The following is an 18258-nucleotide window of genomic DNA, read 5'->3' on the forward strand; positions in this document are numbered from 1 at the left end:
TCCTTTGGCTGAATGATGGTATAACACTTCCTTCCATACTGTAGCAAAAATTACCCCATTTATGGCACTTTATGGATATCACCCACCATCCATCACATCATATTTAAGAGAAAATTCTAAGGTTCAAGTAGTGGAAGATCACGTCGAGCATTAACAAGTTTTCCAACTCTTAAAGGATAACTTAACTTTGGCACATAATAGAATGAAACAACAGGCAAATCAACATCGCAACAAAAGAAGTTTTGATATAGGTGACTGGGTATTTCTAAGGCTACAACCATATAAACAAATGTCCCTCAAGCAAGAGAAGAAGGAATAAATTATCACTGAAGTATTATGGTCCGTACAAGGTGTTGCAAAAGATTGGTACTATTGCATACAAATTGGAGCTTCCTACTGCTTCCTGAATGCACCTAGTTTTCCATGTTTCATGCTTAAAAAAGGTTATTGGTCACAAGCTCCTAGTTCAAACAATATTGCTAGAACTCGATGAGGTAGGAAAATCATATTGGAACCTGAAGCAGTCACAGAAACAAGAACTCGATAGCTGCAAAATCGATTAATTTCGGAGTATCTTTTCAAGTGGAAGAACTTACCCACTGAATATTCCACATGGGAGGATGAGAATTTTATACATAAGAATCTCGAAGTACTCGAGCGTTGAGGACAACAATTTTTTGAAGTAGAGGGGCATGTTAGGTCCCTATAATACTAGTAATTCCCCCATTACTATTGTCATTGTAGCCCTTATTGTTATTGTTTTGCCCCTATTGTCCCCATATTATTATTATTGTGCCCCATAGAAGCCCACTATTGTTATTGTTGTGCCCTTATATTATTATTGTTATGTCAGCTTTGATTATATTGTGACCCCTTAGACTCCTATATATAGAAAGGAGGTTTTTTCATTTGTATCATCCAAGAATTGTTCATTTGTGTAATGTAAAGGAGGTTGCCCCCTCAATGAGGCTGATTTCTAAGGCATTGATCTTTATTTTCTATATTTTTGCGAGATGGTTTCATAACAAGTCCTAATAATATGGGTTGAATAATTGAAAGCATTTCTATCCTCTTCTTTTATATTTCCAAAGCTTGAGATACTTCTCTCTTCTTCGATCATTCATGCATTCCTTTACCCAAGGAATGGAAAGACAACATGGTCAACCTATTCTTCACTAATATTTATTGCAATGGATTATCCATAAAGAGAGTCACGGTTGATCTTGTATTGTTAACACCATAATTTCCACTTTTTCCCATGTTCTAAATACTACCTAAGGGTTTCATCTAATCTACTTATCCCCTCTAAGGATTTTGACATCCGATTGTACATTATTGTTAAGGAAATTGATACTCATTTTCCATTACTCTAGGAAGAGTTGAAGTATAACATCTTCCTTAATATCTTCTAGTTAGATGCAATAATGGTTCTCCCCTACACCTTCATAAGTGATATCTTGTGCTTATATGAAGTAAAGAGTTGTTCTATTTAGCATGATCCTAATCTTTTATCTTTTATCCCCATGGTTTCTTCTAATGGTTTTTCTTTGTATTTTTTATGCAATATCCATGTTTTGTTAAAGTCTCCTCCTCTTGTCTATAATATGCTCTTGAGACCCACCTTAGTGTGTTAGCCTCATCCACCAACGTTTCTTGATGTTTCTCTTGATGTGCGTTCCTTTCTTCATGCCTGCCTTGATTCACTCAAGATATTATCCTAGATTATTTGACTCTTATTTGCATCTTCTATCCCTCTCTCTTCTATTTTCCTTGTACACCAAATTATTGGGGAAATCCTTGCTTTTTGCACCTAGGTTCTTGCTAGTATCTTCATGTTATACTAAGCTACAAATATTTCTATGATTTAATGTTTTTTCACTTAATGTGAATGAATATCCATCTCAAATGTGACTTTATGGGCCCCTATTATGGCTTTCCTCATTAGCTTTATTGAGAAATCAACAACGCCGTTACCTTTTTTTCTCCCCCAACCTTCACCTCTTAGTCTACCTTGATCTTCCCATTATAACCTCCCTTCTCCCTATACTATTATTTCTTCTCTTCCCATTTTGGTTACTTCTCTCCTTAGTTACCTTTTTTTATTGTTGACTCTTCTAACCCATTATAGACAACTCATGACTCAATATAACTTCTTCTGGAAGGGAAATTTCATATCATAAAGACTATAAAACAATAGATATTTTTTATTTATTTTTAACTCATATGAATCAAAGAAAAATAATAAACTCCCTTAAAAAATAACTAAAAACAAAAAACATAAAATCTTGAACATATAAAATAAGATATACCCGTTAAAGATAACATTTAAAAAAATCATACACCATATCTCGCTAATTATATTAATATATTCATATAAAATAAATATATATATTAATTAATAATGAAAAATATAATCCAATAAATTAAAAATAATAAAATAAACTAACCTAAATTGTTTTTACCCCAAACTTATTAATTCCTAAAATGCATCACCATCTAGCTACAAACATCTTCCCCAAAAAGAGATATCACTTAATATATACAATCCTTCTTTAATAGGTTTGGAAAAAATGTACAATCCTTTAATAGATATAATCCCTCCTACTATCTTAATGAGGGTAAGGAAATGTTGCCTATGTTAAGAGGATATATCAAACATTAAAATAAGTAAAAGACAATATTAGAAATTAAATATTAATTTTGTATAATAAATACTATTATTTAATTCATCGATTTTATATATGACATTATTTATTTATGTATTTTTTTTTTAAGGATGGTTTGAAATTTTTTATGTAAATAAAAAAGTTATAACAAGACATATAACTAAAATTTTTAATGTTTTGAAATTTAAAATTTGATAATTTCTATTTAAAAAATATGATCTTAGTTTTCAATAAATATAAATAAGTTACATTTCAAATTTTTATTGTTTACATAATAGAGGATAAATAATACACAATTATATTGGTTTTCATTTTTGACATTGGGTCACTAGTAGATGACTTGCTGATGAGGATTTATTATTCTTTCCTACTTTCGTCCACACTTCTTTTGCATATGATGGAGTCCATGTTTATCCTATCAATCCAAAGTTGTTTTGGTTTGGTTGTTCCACTTGTTTGAGTGCTTCAACTTTTACTAGTTCTATAATTTATGCCCTAATTCGATAGACACTTGTTCCTCTCAATAAGTTAATCATATGTTTTTCCTTGTTATTTTCTTTGAGGTATTAAATTTTGTTGGATTCGATTATCTACTTATGATGGTTTTTCTTTGAAATGCAACATTAGTTGATGAATACCTCTTAGAACCATGCCACCAAGTTAATTTACATTGATGCTTCAAATTGTTCTTAGGCCCTTTAGGGCATTGTATTACAATGTGTAAAAAAACTATACATCTCCAAGAAATTATCTAATAATCCAGGTTCTCATACTAATAATTATTTTTACTTCTCAAAATAACTTTTTCTAAAAACCCTTCTAAGATCTCAACCAATGGATAAAGGAGAACTGCGATGGTAGATTGGGAAGTATTACCCAAATAGCAGCTAGGGAGAGAATACTGGTCAAAGGATTGAAGGAATGATATTAGGGCTTCATGCATAGAGTTGAGATTTCCGAAAATCACAAGCTTGAATATGAAATAGATCCCAATCTTTAGCAAAATCAAACACACAATTAAGAAACCCTTCACATATGGATAGATGAATACTTCTTTTTCAATCATAAGAAAACAAGAATTTGAGATATAGTTATAAAAATATACAAATCAATGCCAAAAACCATTAAAATAGAAATCAAAGCCATTAGAGCTGATTGTTTTACATAATCATCTATATCTGGTCTCACTAACATGGTTAAGGTTGATGCTTCTTTCACCAAAAGGGAAGAGGGAGAATGAGGGTGAGCGCAGGCTTGACTGGGCTTAGGTGCTTCTTTCACCAAAAGGGAAGAGGGAGAATTAGGGTTTGATAGACCTTGTTTACACTGATATGATCATTGGGAGTGAAGTGCCCAAATAGACCTGTAACACCTACCTTTATCCTGTAGAGCATTTGGAAAGAAAGGAACAAAAGGACATTCAAATTAGGGACATCATCGATGGAGATGGTAGAGGAAACAAGCATAGCATTAAGATGGTCAGCCCAAGACTAGAAGGAGGTTAGAGCATAAGTATTTGTAATGTAGAAATGGTTCCCCTCTATACTCGATGGTATATCAACCTCTCTCCTCCTCCTATGGTTGTCTCTAGCCCTTTGATATGGTCTCTATCCCCAACCAATTTTTTTAAACGTAATTTCGACAAAGCAACATAGGGAAATCATGGTCAGACACATAGAAATTATAAGGGATCATAATGGAAAGCCTCTATTCATATTTTTGGGTACAATTAGCATCAATAAAAATAATTCGATAGATTTATCAGGGCTAAGGAATGGTCTGAAATTTTCCCAATAATATGTATTTTAAATTCTTTATATGAGATGGGATTCCTCTATAATTATCAACTTGTCTTATATATTGCAAGTAGGCTCCCCCCTACATAAGGTCCCCTAATGTTGGTGATTAGAATACATGATAAAATAGGTAAAAAATCTCATCTCTAACACCCAATCTATTATCTTGGTCCATGTAAGATAGACAAGGAAAAAAGTGACAAATATACTAGCCAACTTTGGTTGCTCGAAAACCACCTTACCTCTGGCAACAGATTGGGATTCATGGATGATATCCCCTATTAAAAGAGCTTGTTGGAAATTGGTTTAGGAGGACATTCCTCTCGTAGATGGGACGATGAGAGTAGCGTAAAGGGGGCATGGTTTGCCACCACCCCATTTAACCAATAAGTAGGGGGACATCGTAACATGTCCCTTGCAGAAGGCATATGTTGATATTATAGGTTGTCCTTGGGTCACGAACCATTTGAAAAATTCAAGGATGTACATGATAGAGGATTTGGTGTGGGAATAATTGTTGGAGAAAGAGCTTGGAAAATGAAATTCAATGTTGGAGTAGGGAATGAATATCAAAATAGTACTTGTTATTGGCTTGAGCATGCCATCAAAATTAAGGTGAAAAGAAATTCCCTAATGAATTGGTAGCCAGACAGTGGAATGTGAAGGACCTGAAAATTAAGTTGCACAAGTGTAACATGATGATGGAGGAGGACAAGTGGAAAGTGAAGCTCATTAAAGGGATCAATTTTTCGTTGATATAAGGTATGAAGCAAGATCAAGAGTAGGTAAGAGGAATTAAAGAAGTTTACAACTAGTCGAGAGCAATTATGTAGAAGGTTGATGCGAGGGTGATTCATTCAATCATTTGCTATAGGAACTCTGTGAGGGTGGCAACCACCAAGTCTAACATTCGAGTAATCTCGGGGGAAAACTTGGAAAAGATTTGAATGCTTTCTCTGGCCAACCATTGGGTAAGTGAGTAAGTTCCAGAGAACTAGGAGTGGCAATGTTACTAGCGAGCACACAAACTTCTTAATTTGCTTCTCTTAGGTCACTGATACTCTGAGAATTGAGTCTTCTTAGTAATTTATGGAAATATTCAAATTTTTTATAGCTCTATCATAGAACCCTCACCCCTTTTATTCTCGATACAGACAAAACAAAACTTGATATACACGTATTTTGTTGCTTCCTTATGAGGGTGCTGGTCAGCGAGAAAAGATAGGGAATATTTAGGAAATTGGGGAAATTCTTATAGGAGGAAGTATAGAATAGTAGAGGTTGGGTGGGGTGTTGATTTTTCATGACACTCAAGAATCTAGTTTGAATCTTAAAATCTCCAATGCAAACACACTCAAATTCCACAACAATTCTACTTTGCACAATGGAATAAACACAACAATGAATCAACTAGTACACAAGACACAATTTTTTCAACCCTACTTCATTATATTAAAAATATTTAATACAACAATCTAGTGCTCTTGTACCAGGGATCATGGCCCTTACAATCAACCCTAGTACAAAACAACTAGGGCTAGGTATCAAGAACAACTATGATGACCAATCTACCCTGAGAAAAGTACAACATACCTACTTTTTGATGAAGTGAGATCCACAACTCCTTTCAGTCCATGTACCTTGAACAAAATCAATTTTCCTTTGCCTTCCAATCTGCATCTCCACAATATGCCACTATCAATGAACACTACTCCTTTAGGTCATTGAACTTTAGCCAAACTTAATATTCCCTCTAGCTGCTCCTTCTTCCTTCAAGGATTCTAACACATAGGGTCTTATTGTAGTGAAAAAACAACACCCCTATTTTATTTTGTCATAATAGACATGGGGACCCTTTTGGCATTGCATGTAAACTTTGAGTGTGATTGGTTCATATCAAGTCTAATTTTCTTTTTATTTACATTTGTTTTATTTTTATAGTTTGCTTAAGTTTGATTAAGTTTGTTTATTAATAAACTTTGTAAATAAGTTTTTGTTTTAAACATCTTAATTAATTATATTAATGAATAAAATAGCCCCTAAGACCAAGATATGTGCATAGGATTTAAGCCTTAACCATTAAAAAATATGGCATATTGATTAAATATCTAAGAGCTTATGGGTATTGAGACTTTGATATCAGAAGAATCCTTTTGGAAATATCTGATACTGAAAGTCTGATCCATCATATTAATGTGGCTCTTTTCAATAAACGTATATTATAAAGTGGCTAGGCCATAAAACATATGATAATCAACTATTGGAGTAAAGGACCCACATCCCATGTCATTGTCTCTACTCCCGCATATCAGACGTAATGCATATAAGGGATTTCCTTTTGAGACACATTTAAAAAAAACTCTGATAACATCATTTTTTGATACTCTGATATGGTTCCTTGCTGATATACCGATATGCCAATCTTCTGATATTGCAATCCGCCGCTATGCCGATACACCTTGCCTCTCTAACTTTTGATAATCATATCCCTTTGATATCTGATATTCCGATGGTCATGATCACCAATAATCTAATATCCCCATCTCTCTGATCTTTGATATTCCCAACCCTCCGAGTCTCCGATAAACCCCTCCTATCTATATTGGAACTTCCTATTGGCTGTCACTCTTTTCAACCCCTAATATCAAATCTTCAATACAAGACCTCCAATATAATGGACTTGATAAAACTATAAAGGGAGTTGAATGTGATATTAGATCTGCTCCATATCAAAGCCGCTCAATATCGCAACTATTTCATTTGTCTCATTTTAAAAGATCTGGTGAGCTTACCTCTGATACCACTCAACTCTTGCCATGTACAAGTAAAAGCCACTTAATTAATTTTAAAATGTCTCTTGGCATAAGTATAGTTTAATGCATTTTTATAGTTTAATATATTTTTTCACTATTTTAATAAAAAATCCAACTATTTACCATTAATTATGTTTTTTGTTTGACTTTCAATAGAGGGCCAATTGCGAAAACATATCAATCACCAATGCAATTGCTCCAGGTGGAAAAAAGGATTTCTTAATTTGTAAAGAGGTTGTTGAATCAATTGAATAACGACTAAATTTCCGTTGAATTCTTCCTATCCATTCGAAATAAGCAGGATCATTCTTATCTACGCAAACCAAATTGGGAAATTCTTTCTACTGTGTTCATCTACGTTTGGCCAGAGTTCCAATTAAAGTCATATTTTTTGTATTAACTTTGTTGTGGAGACATTTAGGGAAATTTTTATTATTTCTAAATCATGTATAAATACTCGCCAGAATATCCATGGAGGGGAGAGGTCGCGATCTACTTAAGGGGGATTCTATGTAGTTGTTCGATTTGTGCAATATCACTACTGTTATGTACAGAAAGGCCAACTATAGAGAAAACAAAGGGTTTCTAGCTTTGTTCTCATTTCTTACCACTATTGCAGGCAATGCGATTATGGGTTTGAGCTACTATAGGATTGATATTTTGTAATAAGCTTTGGAAATATTTAATAAATTTCCTTTCTTATGTACTATTACGGGAATGATGAATTTTCATATTTTTGTCAAAATTTTGTAATTGGTTTTGATGTACATCCTAAGTAGTATGTGTATTTTATCTCTAACATTATTTTTGAGTCATATTGTGATATGCTACTCAAGTCTCATAGGAGCTATCTCTAAGAGGTAGAATGAGATCGAAATCATACTTAATTCATTGAATTATACTTGTGGTGAATGATAACTATTTATTATTCATTTATAGGTGTATTTTTCTTTTATATTTACTAATTGAAATGAACTATTTCTTTTGATTAAAACAAATTTTATAATGAATTATGTTTAATATGAATTCCGGCTTGTAGTTGGGCTCACCTTAATAGCTATTTATTAAACTAGATTCATTTACATAGTTGTTTTAACCTTTTATGAGTTTAAAAACTATTTTGGAATTCATGATCAAATATTAATTCTAGATTAATTCATAAACAAGTCCTTCCCCCTATTTTATTTAATTTTCTCTCAGATTGGGAGAGGGATATATTGATCAATGGTTGTCATTGATGTCAGCCTAAGCATCACCAGGGGCTACCCCGATCTTTTATGGGAATTTTGAATTGAAAAATTACTCTATTTTGAGTTAAGGATATTTTATATGGATTCTACTCATCGAGATGTTTCCTTTGATATATGGCACGCCAAGTAATTCTTCACGGTTGGAGAGATATTCATGTTTGAAGTTAGTAACCCCAGTTAGTGGGATAAAACCGTATAGGTAGTCAATGATTAATAAATTTATTTTTTCTCCTAAAATCCCTCCAACGTTCACTCGTTGAGGACCCTCTCAACTCAAGACATTCATATAAATAATGACTCTCATATCCTCCTCTAGTAGGGATTTTGTGGCTTCAAACAAGTCATCGTTGAATTTTCACTCTAACTTTTTTTTTTTTGTGAAGCTTCAGAAGCTAACATAAAACCCATTTGAGCTTAAATCTTGAGGAACCTCGTGACAAAATTTCAAATCATTTTTTGCTATATTTTTGGAGATATGATTTGAGGAAGTTAGGGTTTTTGTAGGCTCCCGAATTCCATGTCAAATAGGCGACGTTGGGAAAATCATCATAACTTTCTCTCTGAGGATTGGATTCAAATTTAATAAATATTCATAAAAAGAGGACATACTGTAGTTTTTTGCGTATCGTTTTCAGGGCCGAAGGTCACAACCATGGAATGTGGCACTTCATACAAGTGTACTCTACTGAAATAGTCTATAATCAAGTAATCGTGGGAGATTGGGCATAAATCTTTCTTGAAGAATCCAATCTTGATCAGAAATATGGGGCTGGAAAGTAGAGTTGGAGGGCTACCACATGACAAAATTTCATACCATGGAGATCCAAAATTACATGATAAAATAGATTCAATATCGAGATCCTAGAATGCAAGAAAAATCATGCATCAAGGATCATTGTAGTAAGGACCACACATCAATAGTCAAGGGTAAGTCTCCTACAACAAGGTATGTATGATTAGTGTTTACATTTGAAATATGAGTATCATCTCTGACATATGTTTTTGCAAGACAACATAAGTACATACAGGGTCTCGGTTATATCTCTATGTCTCTATATGTCATAGTTAGTTTTGATACCACATTTTGGATGTCCTATTCTTGATACTACACATTTGATGCTACATATTCTTGATGCTACTCTAATTTTTCTAAATCTATATGATGTTGTAAGTTCATGTTAATTGTCTTGTCATAGTTGATAGAATGGTCTCTGTTGTTGTACTTAGAACTTGGTCCATCACAAGTCTAGGGCCTGTCATCAATTTTTATTGTATATATATTTAGGTTAGTTTTGGATATAGTCTTGCATAGAGTCTAGGCCTATGTCAAGAATGGGAGTCTTTGTCTATTGCTACAACAAGTCAACAACAAAAGTGACAAGCACACTTCAGGTACGCATTGTAATTTTAATTTGTATTTATTCATTATTATACACTTACATGTGTTTTGCAGGCAGAGGTAGGTTGAAGAGTATTTTGTTTTGTTTTGGGATTGGTTTCATTGGGTAAATTTTGCATGCAAGTAGAAGAAGATTTAGGTAAAACTTCAAGTGAGAATTCAAGAGCAGAAGTATCAAATCAAAGGAAGAATTGTAGTGGGACATCCTTTGAAGACATGACAACCATCTGTATATTGTGAAGAAGTGTCAGGGCCAAGAGTCATCATTGTAAAGTTGTAAAATGGTCATTTGTAAAAGTGTCATCCTTGGAAAAGTCATTATTATAAAAGAGTCAATCTGTCTAGAGTCGAAAAGGAATTATTGGGAGGTATAGGAGTCTCCGTTGGGATGATGTCATGGTTGGGTTCCAGGTCATAGTGTGATTGAGTGTTTGGTCAAAATCGTTGTAAATCATTTTGTATCATGGATCATTGTCCCTAGTATGGGAATCCACATTCTTGTCTCATTTCAGTCATTATGGGGTGGCTGGGAGGTGCTAGGTTGGTGCATGGAGTCTCCTACAGGTTGGATCCTATGAACACTTTAGGGTGGTAGGTTGGTTTAGGATGTTGGGGCATCCATTCAGTTGACTACTGAAGAAACCAGGGCATTGGGGTGTCCTTCCAGTGGGAGCTAGAGAACAATTCTTTTCTACAATTATAGGAAGTTGTAGCTTTCATTTCAGTTGGGGCTGAAGATTAAAGAAGTTATTAGAAAAGCATTCGGTGGTTTTTGACCTGGAGGGGGTTTTCCACCTAAATTCTTGTGTCTAATGTGTTCTTTTATTTATTTTTGTTACTGCGTAAACATTAATAATAACTGAATATTAACTAATTCTCCGAAAAGATTTAAAAGTGCTAATTGATAAGGAATGTTGATTCACCCCCCTGTCAGTGTTTCCAACAATTGCTATTAGAGCTTGGTTCCTTCAGTAACTGCCTAACCACTGGAAGTGAGTTTTGAGAGCATAGAGATGGGAAAGTCAAAGAAGCAGGTTACAAGGATTTCAAAGGAAGGTACATGTACAACAAAATTTGAAAAAAGTGAGTATTGTGTACCAATCCTTGATTTTGATGTAGATAATTACTGGATATGGGAATCCAATATGGAAGTACATTTGCAGGCACATGGAGTATGGGAATCAATTATTTTTAGAGACACATCTACTAAAGAAGCTAAAAGGTACAATTCAAAGGCCATGAATGTAATTTTGAATGTTTTGCCAAATTCTATGAAAACAAAAGTTGGTTAATGTTCCATAGCTAAAGCTCTTTGGGAAAAGCTTCATAATATCTATTAAACAAAGAAATTATGTTAAGATGTTATTGAAAATTCATATCCTTCTGATTATGATGAAGAAATGGGAGAAACGAGTAAAACAAAGTTTCAAAATCAAGTGATCAAGGTGATAAAGGAACTCAAAAGTCAAAAGGAACAGACAAGACTTTTGGAAGCAGAATTGAAGACAACAAAAGAACTCATCAAAGGAAATGAAAAGTCTCAGAAGATTATTAGCAGTCTTAGAACTAAATTGAAAGAAATCAAGAATACAACAACATGAGACCTCAAGAGAGAAGTCCAATAGAAGCAACAAGAACTAGACACAGTGTTTGCAGAAATTAGCAGGATCACACAAGAGATGCAGGAAGCAAAAATTGAAATGAAGGAATCTAATCAAAGATACATATATGTTGTTGAACAAAACAAAAGGATTTAGAAACATCTTTGGTAGAAATAAGTAGGCTTAGGATTGAAAATGAGAAAAAGAAGGAACAGATACAAGTTCTTAACAGAGAAGTAGAGAAGATCACTCTTCTCAAGCTTCAGGTTGAGGAGGCAGAAAAAATAAGGAAGATCTTGAGAATATGGTTTCAAGAAGGTCTTGCTCAAAATCAAGAAGAACTTGATGCAACTCGTGATGAGATTAACAAACTCAAGGGATCACAAAAAGAAAACTTACAAGATAAGACAAATGAAGAAGCAAAAATGAAGGCAATTAAAGATGGTAAAGCTCCAGTTCATGACGGTACAAGCTCCACATCTTCACAGGATGATTCTAAGAAGGAAGTTGATCAAAGTGAAAATCCAAAGAAGAATTTTGCCACTCCAAAGAACAAGAACAAGACCAAATCAAGAACAAAGGACCACAACAAACTATATCACCGCCTCCAAAGAAGAATGGAAAATCTTCTAGGTATGTTCGTTTATTTAATGGTTATTTTTTTTCATGCGCTAACTATGGACACATGGCCAAGGATTGTAAATTTATTGACAGGTACAACTATCAAGGGCCATCGCATCTGAATGAACCATTCAGGTATGCACATTTGTTTAATGGTTATTGATTTTTATGTGCTAACAATGGACATATGTATAGGGATTGTGAAGTTTTTGACACATACAATCATTATCTACAAAACCCTAGAAGCAAGTTTTCAAGATCATGAGACATGTTCCATGATGATTTTGTCAGAAGAGAATACGTGCTAGATGGGCCAAACATTGAATTTTTAAAATGCCATAACTATGGCCATAGTGCTCGTGGTTGTAGATATCAGATGGAATCACCTATGGACAACATTGAATGCTTCAAGTGTCATAACTATGGGCACATGGATTGTGATTGTAGGAATAAGAAGGAATGGAAAAGGAAATAGGTACAGGAAGGCAAAGCATATAACAAGGTTTCAACAATTATGCTTTCAGGATTTTTAAAAGCAAAAGGTCATGAAGAATTAGTAGTTGCTTCAGATAATGACTCAAGTCAAGATGGCTCGCTAGGTGACTCACTATTTTGAACAATCTGGCTTGTTGACTCCTTAATGTTTATAGAGGAGGATTCTATGCTGGAGTATATGGCACAAGTCTACGATTGACAGGAAGGTAGTTTGAACAAGATGGCAGTTTCATTACAGGTTTGGGGGGAGAAAAATAGTTGAAGGATTACAGGTTACCAGGAATAAGGCAAGATTAGTCTGCAAAGGATATGCACAGGTTGAAGGAATCAATTTTGAAGAAACATTTTCTCCTATTTCCAGAATGGAAGCTATTAGGATGTTTTTCACTTATGCCTACTCGAGAAAAATCAAGGTCTACCAAATGGATGTTAAGTTATCTTTTCTAAATGGTGAATTGGAGGAAGAAGTTTACATTGAACAACCCGAAGGTTTTCTTCTCTTTGAAAAAGAAGACTATGTCTGCAGATTAAAGAAGGCTCTATATGGTCTCAAGTAAGCTCCTAGGGCTTGGTATGTTTGTCTTGGTGGATATCTACATCAACAAGGATTCAAGAAAGGAAGAACTGACGACAATGTTTATGTGAAAGTGGATCAAGAGAACCTAACAATTATCGAATTATATATGGATGATAATATTTGGAAGAAGTGATGACAGATTAAGTAAAGACTTTGCCACAAAAATTCAAAGTGTGTTTGAAATGTCTACGATTGGTGAACTAAAATACTTTTTAGGGATTTATGTTTCTCAGTAGGATAAGGGAATATTCATATATCAAACCAAGTACATCAAAGAAATGCTTAAGAAATTCCAGATGGAAGATTGCAAGCCAGTCCTTACCCCCAGGGTAACATGTTGCAATTTAAGCTTATAAAATTCAAAGGATGTGGACCAAAGGTCGTATAGATCCATGATTGGTAGTCTCTTATATATGACAGCCTCCCAGCCTGATGTGATGTAGGTAGTTGGACAAGTAGAAAGATTCCAAGCAGCACCAAAAGAATCTCATATTATTGTCGTCAAAATAAGTCTTCAGTATCTTAAGGGCACAACCGAACATGGTCTATGGTATCCCAAAGGAAATGATCTAGTCATCCAAGCTTATACAGATGCAGACTGGGTAGGAAGTGTTGATGATCATAAGAGTACCAATGGAGCAACATTTTATCTAGGTTGTTGTCTTGTTTCATGGTTAAGTAAAAAGCAGTCTTCAATCTCGTTATCCACAACAGAAACATAATATGTCATGGCAACAACTTGTTGTACTCAAGTTCTTTGGATGAAGCAAACTATGAAATATCTTCAAGTCAAGTTTGATGAGAGTATTCCCACAATTTGCGGTAACAACAATGCCATCAGTATCTCCAAGAATCCTATGATGTATTCCAAAACGAAGCACATTTCGATTAAATATCATTTCGTTAGAGATAAGGTTGCTGAAAAGAATATCAAGCTTGAATATGTTGGCACAAAGAAACAAATTTCTAACATCTCTACCAAACCATTACCTCATGAAGCATTTGACTATCATTGCCAAAATCTTGGTATTCTCCCAAGTTTTCATTAGACTCTTTCTCTTATATACTCGAGTAGAAAGCGAGAGGGGAGGTGTGTACAGGTCTGCAGGATGGCTGTTTGTTAGTGGGAGTTACCCTTTGCCATTGATGAAAAAGGGGGAGAGAAAGCAGTAGGAAGAGGTGTCATGATCATAGGGGGAGTACTTGTGTTGCCATCAATGCTAAAGGGGGAGATGGTCGATCAATGGTTGTCATTGATGTCAACCTAAGCAGCACCAAGAGCTACCCCAATCTTGCATGGGAATTTTGACTTGAAAACTTACTCTATTCTGAGTCAAGGATATTCTTTATGGATTATACTCTTTGAGATGTTTCCATTGCTATATTGCACACCAAGTATTTATTTATGGTTTGAGAGATATTCATGTTTGAAGTTAGTAACCCTAGTTAGTGGGCTAAAACCCTATGGGGTTGTCGCATGGCACTCATAATTGGTTGTGGTCATTGAATAGTCAATAATTAATAAAAAAAAAACTCTTAAAATCCCTACAATGTTCACTTGTTGAGGACCTTCTCAATTTAAGACATTCATATAAATAATGACCCTCACATCCTCCTCTAGTAGGGATTTTGTGGCTTCAAACAGGTCATTGTGGAATTTTCTCTCTAAATTTTGTTTTGCGATGCCTCAGATGAAGAAAATAAAACCCATTTGAGATGAAATATTTATGAACTGTGTGACTAAATTTCAGATCTTGGTTCACTATATTTTTGGAGATATGATTTGAGGAAGTTAGGGTTTTTGCAGGCTCCTGAATTCCATGTCAAATAGGTGACGTTGGGAAAAATGTCATAAATTTCTCTCTGAGCATTAGATTCAAATTTAGTAAATAGTCATAGAAATAGGACATACTATAGTTTGTTGAGTAGCGTTTTTAGGACTGAAGGTTGCACCATGTTGGAAATAATACTGAGAGGGGGGGCGTGAATCAGTATTATCACATCAATAAAACTTTTATCATTTCCATATTCAGATTCATATATGCTACTTCCACAACTTCTTATGATTCAGTTAGTTGATCCTTAATGAGTGCATTAGAACATTATCAACCATATTAACAGTAAACAGGTGCAGTAAAATAGAACAAATCATCACACATAAGCCACACACATGAACACCATGATATAAGGTGGAAACCCAATGTGGGAGAAAACCACCTGCTGCAAGTCATCTCAATCTTCTTCTTAATAAGAAAATCCTCTTACAATATTTCTGTACTGGTGCAGTCTTATACCAGTACGCAGGCTTCTACCTACAGAGAGCTACAACCCCCATAGTTCTTGTACTAGTCGATCCATTTACTAGTACGCAGGCTGCTACCTGCTACAATGCTCCAAAGTTTTCAACTGCTACTGGAAGGGAGCTACCACCCCCGTAGCTCTTGTACTAGCTAAGATACTAGTATGTAGGCGCCGGCCTACAATCTTCTCTCCTCCGGGTACCACGTTTCATACATTTTCATACTGGATACTCCTGAAGCACAACACATAATCTGAAAGGCCACGTTTCATCCAATTTTCATACTGGACCCATTAATATCAATCTTCTGAATCACCCAAACACTAGATCAATACATATACAAGGATAATATATGTGTTAGCACCCAGATCTAGTCCATCAGATCACATAAATATGAGCCATTATGATCCTGATCCAATATTAGTTCTCATCCATCAATACTGAAGCTAAACACAATCAACCAAACAGGATATGCAGAATATTGAAACCTTTAAACTGTCATTAGAACCCATCAACAACCAGAACCACCTGTGACTTCAAATATCATAGCTCAAATTGTATACGCTACTACAATGAACCAAACCTGCATACATACGCGCTTACACCAAAGCCAACCCGTGTACAGATCTATAAATATTCAAACATGACTTGCAGCAATTTCAAACTCAAGTTATACCCAGTTCAGATCATTACAAGCGTCGGTATACAGATCTATAATAAGCATAATCAAATATATAGAGATAGTTCATTTCAAACCATTTGATCCCGATCTATCCATAGATCTTGTTTTCCATCGACCGGTGAGATCCCTCTTTAGCTCAGATCCAGATCTGCACCATAACCCAATCACAGTATTCCAGATCTAGCACTTTATTAGATATTCAATAATTCAGATGATGCTTTGCCAAATGATCTCCTTCCTCTTTTATAGCCTTAGTCCTTTCTCAATACCACGATCCAAAACCATAGGATCAAAAAACTGTTAGACTAATACCATGAACCAACCATGAAAGTGCATGAGATCAACACTTTTGGATGCAATACCACGGACCAAAACCATAGGATCAAAAACTGTCAGACTAATACCATGAACCAACCATGAAAGTGCGTGAGATCAACACTTTTGGATGCAATACCACGGACCGAAACCATAGGATCAAAAACTGTCGGACTAATACCATGAACCAACCATGAAAGTGTGTGAACTTTTCTCTTGCATGAAGGGAAATTTTCTCTGCATGAAAGTGCGTAAACTTTTCTCTACATGAAATAAACTTTTCTCTGCATAAAAGTGCATGAACATTTCTCTACATGAAATAAACTCTTCTCTGCATAAAAGTGCATGAACTTTTCTCTACATGAAATAAACTTTTCTCTGCATAAAAGTGCGTGAACTTTTCTCTACATGGAATAAACTTTTCTCTGCATAAAAGTGCGTGAACTTTTCTCTACATGGAATAAACTTTTCTCTGCATAAAAGTGCGTGAACTTTTCTCTACATGGAATAAACTTTTCTCTGCATAAAAGTGCGTGAACTTTTCTCTACATGGAATAAACTTTTCTCTGCATAAAAGTGCATGAACTTTTCTCTACATGGAATAAACTTTTCTCTGCATAAAAGTGCGTGAACTTTTCTCTACATGAAGGAAACTTTGTTGCACTATAATTTATCAAATAAATTTGCTGCACTATAATTTATCATTTGTGTGATTTGCCATCAAGGACAACACTTGTATCATAATGCCAACAATCTCCCCCTTTGGACTTGTCATACTGAGAATTGTCATCTGATATCTCTTCCGTAGATTCATCTAGATATATATAAGTGAGTTGATCTTCTATGAGTTGTTTGCCATCAAGTACAACACATGCATCATAATGCCAACAATCTCCCCCTTTGGACTTGATGGCAACAATACCAAATCACTCTCCCCATTTGACATCAAGGGCAAAGGGCGAACCAAGATATTCTCTTTCCTAGATAAACATTCCACTATCCATACTCCCCCTGAGTACCTGCTGAAATCTTTGAATGAGCTCCCCCTTTGTATATGCCAAGGTGTACCAATCGGTCCATGCCACATGCTGAAAGCTCTGCTCTTGCTGAATTGTGCTATTCATGCTCCCCTCGTCTATAATCAAAGTCTGCAAAAAGGTGTTCTACAAGAACATGACTCTATACATCATACGTGACCTTCCTAGCACCAAATACTCATACATACATCCATCTCCCAACCAAGTGGGGATATACCAGAAAATGACAACCAAGTACATTACATCATTCATCCCAGGCATAGTGGGGAAACCAACATAGGCCGTTACATGACCTTGATATGACTGAAATATTTCATCAAATGACTACAATAGATAGAGACACACTATTACATCATGAGTCTTGATATGACCTTTACATCGAATGATATACATGACATTTATATAGAGACCAAACACCTAAATAAGATCATGATAAACATCAGCAACGACACTGTATGATCTGCTCCATAGTATCTGTCAACAGCAACTAGACCAACAACTTGTATTAGTGCATGAATCATCAAGGTATGCCTGTATTAGCTAACAGGATTCTGTATATATAGAAACATTCACATTCTATCATATGAGAGAAACACCATAGCCATCCAGATCTGCATGAACCAAGTATCATCAATTGGGAATATAACAACCTATCATCATATAGGTAAGAACTCATCATCATCATGTCTCCAACAATGCAACATTGA

Source organism: Pinus tabuliformis, chromosome Q (genome assembly GCF_031772625.1).
Source record: "Pinus tabuliformis cultivar Carrire ecotype Pingquan chromosome Q, CPIR1, whole genome shotgun sequence".
Lineage (NCBI taxonomy): Eukaryota > Viridiplantae > Streptophyta > Pinopsida > Pinales > Pinaceae > Pinus > Pinus tabuliformis.